Source organism: Crocodylus porosus, unplaced genomic scaffold, assembly GCF_001723895.1.
Source record: "Crocodylus porosus isolate Cpor-Errol unplaced genomic scaffold, CroPor_comp1, whole genome shotgun sequence".
NCBI classification, from domain to species: Eukaryota; Metazoa; Chordata; order Crocodylia; family Crocodylidae; genus Crocodylus; species Crocodylus porosus.
Window position 1 is genome coordinate 22994995 of NW_017728912.1, and position 11980 is coordinate 23006974.

The following is an 11980-nucleotide window of genomic DNA, read 5'->3' on the forward strand; positions in this document are numbered from 1 at the left end:
AGTGTTTTACTTGTATTTACAGCAGGATGTAAATTAGTTAATCCCAGCCTAATAGTGGTGTACATGTACATACACTGCATATAGCAGCCAATTAGTCTACTGCTCAGTAAACATTTCATGTAGATGCACCTCTTCTGGTCTATTGTCCTGACCTCTGATTGGGCATGGAAAAAAATGAAGGGACAGTACCAGCTAGCTGTTATGTTGATTACTTGCTGAAAAAGTTTTGAATAATTATTTTTTCTTTTGGTCAAAAAACTGTTTGCTTATCTGGGATGTGGAAGTCATGGGTTAAAATCCCTACTCTCTTTGGTTTGTATCTGGAATTAGTCTCTCCCTTTCATTCAATGAATGAAATTGTTTATATGAAGTGGAACAATTATTTATACAAAGTGGAACAACACCAACAGGAGACAGTGAGAGAGAAGGAGCATGTCTGTAGCGCAGTGACTGAGGACCTCCCCGAGCTGTGTGGAATCCCACTCTTGAGGCCTAGAACTGGGTCTCACATATGAATGATGACCACCTTAACCACAGAACTATTGGCTACTCTGGTTCGCCCTTTAATAAACAATTCTCAAAAGGTTTCATTTCTGTGTCAGATTGGTATAACAAAATTTTGAAACCTCAGTGTCTTTCACAAATAAGAATTGTTGTTTTCTGCCTCGCTGATTATAGTTATCTTGTGGACTATTGAATGGGAAACAAGTATACAATCATTTTTTTTCTGTCTAGACAAATTTCTAATTTTCACCTCTTCAACTGTGACTCATTTGAGGGGGAGGGGTATGCTGGCAGTTTCAGTAAAATGTTATTTAGGTTTATTTGGGCACTCAAACCAAACCAGAAAATATTGAGTAGTGGGAGGAACCACTTCCAAAAAATCCTTAGAATTATCCAGGGAAAAGGACGATTTTGCAATGAAAAATCAGAATGGAATAATTATTGTTTAGGAATGTTGTTCTGGTGCATTTGTATAGTTCTGATGCTTCATTCTTTCATTTTGTCTATATGCTATATGTAACAGGTTGGCCTTATCATCAGGTCTTCACCAGCCACCCTGACCCTGGGGTAACTGCCCACTCTGGTCATCTGCCACACCTTGATGGAAAAATATAAGAGTTGTAACAAAGGTAGGAGGCTACCCATTACTCACCCTGCTGACAAGGGCCTAATTCATTCTCCAACCGACCACCTCTACATGGATCCCGTGCCTCACAGATGTTACTCTGGTGTTTCTTCTCCGGCCTATGGGCATAGCGAACTGGGAACACAGTTGTAGCTCTTTTCTACAGCCCCAGAGGGTCATTCACATGCTACCCCTCTCTCACCAGGGTCCTACTCACTCCACTGGCTCTCACACGGCCTCTTTCATACTGCCCTCTCTCAGGGGACACACTCATGCTGCTCGGCCTCACCTAGCTCTTCTCTCCTTCGTTATACCTGGTGCAGTCTGTTGGGTATCTCCTGCTACCCTCACCTGAGCATCGACTGAACAATTCTTTGACTGTAGGCCTATTTTGCTCCTAGACCCTCGCCAGGCCGCTATGCTCCCATTGGGCCTCCTCACTCACCCACACTCCCCGGGCCACTCTGTGCATTGCCCCTGTCTTAGAGTCTGTCTACTCATCGCCCCTCTCACACAGGGCAACCCTCATACGGGGTTTGATTCGTGCCCCCAGGCTTTCTTCCTCCATCTGGGTGCAGCCCCAGATCCCTCCTCCAGTCTGAGCTCTGCCTCAGGGATCCTTAACCAAGCCCTGGGCCCGCCCCCCCGCTTGCTAGAACACCACCAGGTATGTGAGGCTGGGGTTATTAAGGCACCGCAACCTGCCTTTCACTGGGGAGGTACCTGGTCTGGCATTTCCTGGGGGCTCCTGTACCACTAGGAGCCCCACCAAACCACCCTTCCCAGGAGAGTGGAGTTTTACATCTTACACAGGACAAGGGGTCTTCTCCCCCCCATAGCCCCTGACCTTACCTCCTGACTCTGGCCAAAGCAGCCTCTCAGCCTGATGTTTCCTCCTTCCTTCCTGCAGCAAACTGCAGCCCAGTTTATCTCCCCGGGCCAAAATGGTGGCCCTCATCAGGCACCTGGCTACTGCCCGTTTGCTGCTATTAATGTGGCAGGCACCAATGGTGCCCTGCCACACTATAGTCCCATGATTCACCACGGCATTCCTGTACGGTGAAGGAAAATGATTGAATCATGAGCATATCTGCTTGTAGTGCATCATGGGAAATATAGTTCGTCTGGGAAACCCAGTTTATGGAGAACAGAGACATCAGGGAACTAAATCGTATCTCCTGTGAAGGGAAGATTGAAATTGAAGTATATTGATTTTGGGGGAGTAGGTTTTTAATTAAGCAACATTTTTTGCAGGGAGGATCTGGTTATGTTGGCAACTTTAATTTGTTTTAATTGATAAAACCAAATCAAACAATTTTGATTGAAAAATGTTATACCAGTCCTAGTATCAGCAAATAAAAGTAGTCACTGGAAAATTATCTGAGTATTCCCTAAAAGCTAATGGTTGAAGAAGGGCAGAACTGGCTTTGCCCCCTGGTAGAGTTTCATAATTTGCTGTCAGTGAAGGCCACGGATTTTTTTTTTATCTCCCACCCCCTGGGAGCAAGGGACAAAACTGTGAGAGAACTGTTTCAAGGGAGTGGCTACGGGCATAGTGCTTCTTGAGGTCTGCTCTTGGGATTGTGAAGTTAGCTCTGTGCTGTGCCTAAAGGAACACTCTAGTACTAAGGATTTAGCTCTGATATATTTCCTGTTCCTCAAATGTAATACCAGCATTGATATGAGATTTGCTAAATTTTGAAGCCGGTCACGTATTTCATATAGACCTGAAGGAAATGGGTGAATGAGCAGGTGAGGAGGAGTGGGAAGGGAGGAATGTAATTTATATGAAATTAAAAATTACTGGTTAAGCCAATAACAGTCCCTGAGAACCAGCAGATCATTGCCAATAACTGATTTGGTGGGGGATACTGGGGAGGGGGGCAGTGGAAGGGGTTGTATACCTGTCATGGAAATTTTTTTATTGACCCTGTCCCTTGGTGATTTGACTAAGTAATTCCTCTAGCAATTATATACTCTTGTACATAACAGTTTCATAATTTAAAATTTGCTAGGAGCAGCTTTAATTTATACACATGTATAATTTACTCTTCTGGATCAATTCCATCTCTGTCTTTCCACACAACATCTAGCCCCTCTAGCAGTACTGAAAATCCACAATTTCTGCCCTCCACACATGCTTCACATATCTGGTGGATTCTTCCTGATGTATACAGGTTGCTTCATAATTTAAAACATAGCTTATTTTTAATTTAAATGACATTTCACATGGCTTCTGCCTTAGGCCTGTTTCAGATACCTAATCTAGGTTTATCATGGCAAAGTTATTGTCATGCCCAGCTGGTTGTAATCTGTTGTATCTATGCTAATGAATCATGATCTTTTACCATAGTATTATCTATCTATCTATCTATGTATCTATCTATCTGTTTGTCTGTCTGCCTGCTTGTCTGCCTGTCTGCCTGTCCTAAAACTGCTTGTCACCAGCAGAGCAAGTTTTGTCCAAGACACTACAGAGTTTCTATGGAAACTTAAAAACATAGACCACCTTCCCAGCAACTTCCTTCTAGCCACCATGGACTTTACCAGCCTATATACCAACATCCCACACCAGGATGGCATCCAAGCCCGCCTTACATATCTACAGGAGCAAGATTACAACTCAAAGTACAGACCCAAAGATATTACTGGCCTTATACACTTCATCCTCACACACAACAATATCACTTTTAATAACCAACACTTCCTCCAGATGATGGGAACAGGTATGGGCACCAAAATGGCCTCACAGTATGCCAACCTTTTTATGAGCCACCTGGAAGAAGACTTCCTCAAGAACTGCACCATCAAACCCTTGCTATACCTAAGCTATATTGATGAAATCATCATTTGGACTGAAAACCTGAAATCTCTAATTGAGTTCCATCAGAAATTCAACAATCACCATCCCTCCATCTGATTTTCTCTAGAGTACTCCAGCACCAACATCTCCTTTTTAGACATGATGATCAGTATCCAGAATGATAAAATACAGACCACGTTATACAAGAAACCCACAGACCAACATAAATATCTGCACAGAACCAGCAATCACCCTAAACACACCAAAAAAGCTGTGATGCACAGCCAAGCCCTCAGATACCACCGAATTTGCACTGAAGAGAACACCCAGGATTGCCACCTCACCATTCTTAAAAAGGCTTTCATCCAACAAGGAGATTGCATGTTTGAAAGAGCCACCCAGATAATCACGTAAAGAATTGCTGCAGTACAAAAGAACCCCCCCCCTACAAATTGCACACTGCTGGTTATGACGTATCACCCTTCCCTCGAACCCATACAGAAAATCCTCAAACAATTGCAACCCATACTAGAAAGGACCCTTAAAGACATCTTCCCAGAGCCACCCATCCTAGCCTTCAAACAAGCACCAAACCTCACTAACCTCATCACTAGAAGCAAACTTCCTCAGGCCCAGAACACACCAAAAGGATCCCGACCATGCCGTGACAAGAAATGCAAAATGTGATAACACATCTCCACCACCCCCACAATTACTACACAACAGAGCCACCAGCATTCCTGGATCTTACAGCTGCACCTCCAGAAACGTAATATATCTCATCCAATGCACCAAATGCCCTGATGGAAAATACGCAGGAGAGCCCAAACAATAACTGTGCACCCGAATGAATGCACACCGGAAATCTGTCAAAGACAGGAATACCCAATTACCTGTGGGGGCACATTTCTCAGAAGAAAACTACTCTCTCCAATCTCAATTCTAGTCCTCAAAGGGAACTTACAAAACACTTCCCAGAGACAAACTTACGAACTCCACTTCATCAACCTCCTGGATAGTAGAAACCATGGACTAAATATAGACACTGGATTTATGACACACTATAACTTGCCTGACATCTGACTCCCCAGGTATCTCTCCACTGTTCATCCCCCTTCTCTCCCCCCAACCCAGCCTGTCTCTCACCCATTGATTCCTCAATCTACCTTTTCACTGACTACCTGTCTTGTATGCAGACCAGCTCAGCCTCTGGCTTCTTTACTTTTCATTCCATCCAGGAAGAGCACACACCAGCTGCTGAAACTTCCTTAGCCTGATGAAGGATTTTTGAACCTGAAAGCTTGCTTAAATTTTTTCCCCCAACTATTTAAGTTTGTCTAATATAAGATATCAGATTCACCCAAAGAACCTTCTTAACACACACAAATGACGGGTTTTGCTTCCAGCAGTTTGAGGTGCAGTTTCCCAGAAACACCTGCATCCCTGCGCCTATCTCCTTGAAACTTGGCAGGCTTTTGTTTCACTCTCATTTGGTCAGGTCTCTTTAAGAAAGAAAATAATAATTTGAAAATTAAACTTTCTTCCCTGTAAGGTAGCTTCTCTTTTACATGTTCAAATACAGTACTGCCTATCATGTTTCATTCTGGCATTGTTTGCCCTTCTCTTTTTTCTCATCCATGCTTTCTCTGTTTTGAGAAGCAAGGGTTTGTATAGTGAGGCTTTTTTTATTGGATCAAATTGTATAGTTAGGAGAGATGCCAGACAAGCTTTCAGGCACTGAGAGCCCTTCATCAGGTCTGGGAAAGAAGCTGTTACAGACCAAGCTAAATACAAATTTAGAACATTTGTTTTTGTGTGAGCAATTACGGGCTTTCTTGAAGTAAATGGAAGCTAAAGGCATTCAGCCATACAGGCCTGAAATAATGTGTACTCCGCCGACCTTCTATTTTTCTCTGCTGATAGACAGATTGTAGATATCACTAGGAAAGTGATTTCTTCTGTGTTTCTTAAATGTTGTCTGTTTCATTTAGGTTTCATCTTAGCTAGATCATATACAAAAGGAAATGAAAGTGCAAGTTTATTGATGCTAGTTCTCATAAAAATGATGTGTGAATCAATTCCCTTTTCTAGGCAGTTATAAAATTTTGTGAGCTAGTTATAATTACAACCAGGCATGTAACAAAATGTGCTAGCTTGAGCTTGGTGGGGGATGAGGGCTGGTAGGGGGCTAAAATTGCTTGGAGAATTTTAAGCAAGTTAGTTGTATCAATGTAGCTGTAATATTGACCTTCACAGCAGTGCTACCATTGTCACTTTTACGATGTTTGCTTCAGAATCGCTTTCTTAACTCTAGTAAAACAACAGAATAGACAATTCTCCACTTTCTTCTCTTTTAATGGGAGCCCAACTGCTCATAATTTCTTTGGAGAAAGACACTACCTTGAAAGCATATTACTGAGACAAGTTATTATGGCCAGTGGCCAATGGCAAATGGCAACAAAATAGTTGGAACACCTACTTCCCCCAGCTGCTTATAAAAAAGCTAATTATCTGTTGGCTTTGAGATACCATCAACGTAATCTTGGCTTGTTGAGTTGCCAGGACCCCATGCAGTCTTAGCAACAGGAAATTTCTTCCCTGAATGCTTAAAACTTATAATAATTATTTATTAAATAGCTAGAATGGGAGCCAGAGTAATATAGAAATTCATGTGGCCTTCCAAGACCTTTCCAAGACCCCTGAGATGTTAGGAAGTCCAGCTGCAAAGTTATTTTTTAAAAATAGTTGTGTTCAATTTAAATTGTTTATGGCTATTTTCCTTACTGTCACTCCTTCACTTACTTGGCCAAATTGCTGTCTTGCTAAATCTGTTCATTCTCCCTTTGTTTTAGAAAAGGTAGCAAAACTATTTACCTTCATAGACCAAGTCCTGGTTGTGTAATTTTGGTGGAAAACATAGAATAAAAATTGCCCCATGAGCTTATTTGTGGGAATAGTGTGTTGATGCTAGTCCTAAGGGAGACAGATAAGTCCAGCAATTTACAGTTAAGTGCTTTTGTTTGATCAATATAACAGCTTCTGCATTTTGTGTGCTTGCAAGCTGTTAGAAAGAGGTTGACTTTTTCAGCAATAAGTAGGATTTCCGATCTCCTAGTTTAAGACATTTTTATTTTCTTTCAGATTTTGCATAACTCAATGGAGGGAGATTTTTTCATGTTTTTTACTACTAGTAGAATAACATTTAAAATATTCTTTGGTCTTAATACCACCTTGTAGCACAGGAGACTTTCAAAATGATCTGATATCTTGTGACCCCTTGTTACGATAATGCCCAAAAAACTCTAGCAAGATTGGCTTCTTGTTACATTAGCTGTTGTAAAAATTTTGCATAAAATAATCATTGTCAGTGGTGTAATGACCAAAGCTTTTAAACTTGTACATCCTGTACCATTCATTTGTGTAATTTCAAATCCACATAAGACAGACAATTGTAAGACTTGTGGACATGTAGACAGGATTAACAATACCCAACCAGTCCCTGTTTACCAAGTATGTCCCCCAGCCCCATTTAATACACACCTGAAAATAATCAAATTATCAGTAGCCTGTATTAAAACCAGTAGAAGTGATGTACACACTTGTATTAGGCTTGCAGGTATCTAAAGATCAACCTAAGGCTACGACCTAAGTTTCAGAAATGCCAAATGCTCAGAAAAAAGCCAGAATCTTGGGTCAGTCTGATAAGCCATAAATAGGGCTTGTACACTGAGCACACTAGCACCTCAACTTACCATTGATGTACATTCATGAAATAATGTTTCTGCCGTGCATACGTCTGTACTTGTTCTTGTTTCTAAGCAACCAGAAGAAATTTGAGAGAATCCTGTTAGTGATGGGCAAGGCTTCTTGAAATACAAATTGAGATTTACAAAAAGAGGCTGCCTGGCAACCCAGCTGAAAACTATTGGTCTAACATTAATTGGGCATCTGTTCAGTTACTAACACCTGATAAGAGTGTTGGGAGTAAGCAAACAGATGTAATTGGCTATTGAAATTTTGGATCTCTTTCCTTCCCTCACCACACAGGTCTATTGGCAGCTGGAGCAGGGGTCTCACTCCCAAATGACAGCCCCCTTTAGTACTAGTTTTAATTTTTTTGCTTGGCTTTGATGGCAACACCCCAAGGTCTTGCTGTTTTCAATCCTCCCCACCCCCTTACCAAGTGATGGCTACTCTTTTGTTACTATGATACTACGACTAGGCATTCAAGCTCTCCCTTGGTTAGAGGAAACCTCATAAACTTGACAGTGCTATGTTTGATAGGCATGTTGCCTCGCACATAAAATTATGTTTTCAGTTACATTTCAAACAGCTGTTCTTGCAATAATGTTTCAAATAGATCCTTATTCCAAAGAATGCTCTAGTTTCCTAACTATCTTAACTATCTTTTGGATAATGCCACACAAAATAACAGAAAATAGAGAGATGAATTGGCTTAGCAGAGAAGGATCAGCAGAGGACAGTGTAATGATTCTGTTAAGGGTGAATACATTGCAGTTTTCCGGGCTTCTGATGGGAAGGGGAAAGCTCAGTCAAAACCAGCTTGCAGACTTGTGGGGATGGCAAGAAAACCTGACCTTCCAGTGGCAGCCTAGGCAGAAATGTCTGTGTGTTTAAGAGCTTAAGAGCTGGCTGGATGCAGCTGAGTTTATTGGTTGAAGAATAGGAGGCTTGGGTATGTTGTGTAAACAAAAGAAGAATTATACCACGCCTGAGTCCATGAGATTCATTTCTCTCCCATAACAGAAAGCAACCACCAGTTGGCCAATGGTAACAATATTTCATGCACATTGCAGTACCAGTGACTTCAATGGAATTACACCAGAAATGACCCTTCTGGATTAGAAAGGAAAATGTTATTTTGTGAATCTATCTGTATATTATCCCCCAAACAGAAGTTGCAGCAATTGGAATAAATGACTACTGATGTAAGATGTTCAAAATAAAAGATCTGAACCAGAATATTTTGGGAGAAATATTCAGCTGCTGGTTTTGGTGAAGCAAGATTGATTTATTCCCATTTACTGAAGAGCTGACCCAGAATGTAAAACTGAAATGAAAAATCTGCCTTAGTGTCTTATTAGGAGCAGTGAAAGGGGCTTGATGCATTTACTGTGTCTAAATGTGATACTTTCCCTATGTCAGAACACTTCCTCTTACTCCTTAAACTTTCACAGATGTCATACTATCTCCAAGGCTATTTAATTAATTTGACTAATCCTTACTAGCCATTCCCTTTGCTTCTTTTGTCCTCCCAAGTTTTTTTTTATGGATAGCCTGTTGGACTAGACAAATGGAAGACAATATGTCTTCTGTCTACACCCAGAGAATGGTCAGCAGAGTAATGTTTGACCACATAATTGTATCTGGCAGTCAAGGAGCAGTGATGTTTAATTGTGGGCCATGTTAATATCAACTAGGTATATAGAGAATGAGTAACTAATAAGTGTTTGACACAGTTCATTATTAGTTTGGGTAGATTAAATTACAAGACATACATTAACTCACTTAATAATTAGCTACTTTCATATCAAGTAGATAAAAGAGTACCATTAAGCAAGTCTGACATTGTATTAATAAGGCCTTTTAATATTTAATTTTTTTATTATGGGAGATTAAGATAAAACAACTGTCAAGGAATATTTTATTGTGCATTTTTCTAGACACCTTGAAGTAAACACACTTTTGGCTGAGTTAACAATAACTACTCCCAATACACTTTTAACTCTGTGATTTGGAATTTCTCTGAATTTCACCTGGTTTATAGAGCTGAGGTTTTTAAGGGTCAAAATAAATGTCATCAGAGTCATAAGATCACGAAAGTTGACAACACTGCTCTTGGGGTTGTTTAAAATATCCACTTGTGTTGGCTCAAATTGTATACACAGTTGTGGAGGAAAGAGGGTAAATTAACATGGGATTACATTAACAAAGTTCAGGCAGGAAAATGAGCTCTCCATGTGAGGTGTTAATTGTTATTAATTAAACAATTTACAAATTATACAATTAGTATTGACCCACAACATAAAATAGTAAATTACTTATAGTGTAGGCAAGATTACAATATGGGAAATTAAATAAGTTAATAAATCAAAATTAATGGATGTCTGAAACAATTATGGTTATTAATGAAAGGGTGGTCACTTTAGATTTGTAAAGTGAAGTTCATAGTACTTAAAAATGTGAATGTCCAAGACAGATTTTTGTGGTAAAAGAGGAAGATATTGGATTCACTCTTCCAAGATACTGGACCATGGGAAGGGGGCTGGGACCTACCTCACCCCTGAAGCTCTGTAACAGGGAACTTGAGCCCTGTTATCAGAAGGCAGGATGGCCCCTTTAAGACCTGAAGCAGGGCAGGGGTTAAGGGCTAAGCCCAGCAGGCCGTTCAGCTGACTATGACTATCAGGTGACTATGAGAGAGCCTAGGGCCAGAAGTATATAAGACCAGGTCTGAACAAACCGCAGAGGAAGAGATTGAGATGGATGGTGGACTCCAGCAAGTTTTAAACAGAGCTGCAGCTGCTCTACAAGGGAGAGCATCCAGTAGTGGAGACTGAAATGGGGAGTCCATGAAAAGAAAGCAAGTAAGAAGGCTAAATGCCACCCTTAATTTTGTTTTATAGCCCCGGGGCTTACTATTTATGTTATAGTTTAATCCAGTGGTTTGTGGATGAGGCTGTAGGGGAGGGAGAGGCCTCATTAGCATCCATGGTGCACTGTTGCAGAGGGGTGCAGTAGACAAGGGCCAGGGGCCCCGTAATAGTCCCTCACCTTTGAGAGTGCAAGCATAGGACATACCTAGGGAAACCTTCAAGAACCAAGGAACATCAAGACGTGGCAGATGAATGAAGGGTAGTCTGTGCTCAGAGGAGAGGTGGAATAAGGGACTCTGGGGTGCCTTCATGGACTTGTCAAGTACCGCCAAAGATGATATTCTGTAACAAGCTCTTTCCAAGCCCTGAGCTTTAATCACCTGATCAGGGCACAGAGCTGGGACCTGCCCCTGACTAGAACAGTTCCCAGCCCCTACTCCATGATTGCAGGGTCAGGGCTGGAGAGCCTGTTCCCTGCTCAGCTCTGTGATTGTGGAGTTGGGTGGGGAACAGATCAGGGAGCCAGCTCCCTGTCCAGCTTTGTGATCATGAAGCTGAGTGGGAAACAGGCTCCTCAACCCCCACCAGCAGGGAGCTCCCAGCACCATCTCTGTGACTGTGGGGCCAGTGCTGGGAGATCCTTATCTCCCAGTCTGAGCCCCACTACCACAGAGCTTGGGCTGGGAGATAACGATCTCCCGGTGCTCACCCCACTGTCGCAGAGCTAGTTACGGTAGATCTACCAGCTGCTGCTTCTCGATCACAATCTTGGAGCAGCAGGTTTGGAGTTCCCTGCTGCCGAGGCAGAGGGACATAGTGCTCACCCAGGTTCCAGTGGCAGAGTCTGCCCTGGCAGCAGGCCGCTCCTGGGGCAGGGAACAATCTCCCACCTCCTGGTGGCTGGCTAACCAGGAGCAGATTTGCTCCTGGTCGAGCGTTTACATGAGTGCTACTGCACAGTAAGCAATTACAAGTATACTTTCTACTTGCATTTGCAGATAGCAAATTTACTTGTGATTAATAAGGTTTACTGCTCATTGAGTGTGTTCACATGTAGATGCACATGCTTACTGTGTGGTAAGCTACGCTACACCAGTCGGCAAAGCTAACCTATTTAATGACTTCTTTGCCTCCATTTTCCTGAGCAGGGATCGTATCAGCCCCCTGCACTGGGCCCCCCTCAGGCCCTAGGGGATGTGCACCTAGGCCAAGGGTCAGTAAGGATCTAGCCAAGGAACTTCTGGAGGGACTGGATGTATTTAAATCAGCTGGTCCGGATGATCTCCACCCCCAAGTGCTGAGGGAATTATCTGAGGTCATTGTGGGACCCCTGGCATGGCTTTTCGAGCACTCGTGGTGCTCTGGTGTGGTGCCAGAGGACTGGAAGAGGGCCAATGTGGTTCCCATCTTCAAAAAGGGAGGAAGGAGGAC

The 11980-nt window shown here is 42.3% G+C and overlaps 1 long non-coding RNA gene across 1 annotated transcript in view; it reads left to right on the top strand.

The window, feature by feature from the left end:
- The first annotated feature begins 10309 nt into the window (after positions 1 to 10309).
- Positions 10310 to 11980, top strand: part of LOC109309418 — a 29396-nt gene continuing 27725 nt past the window's right edge. The window contains exon 1 of the long non-coding RNA XR_002100903.1: positions 10310 to 10540. This is a non-coding gene — a long non-coding RNA (uncharacterized LOC109309418). The remainder of the gene's footprint in view (positions 10541 to 11980) is intronic.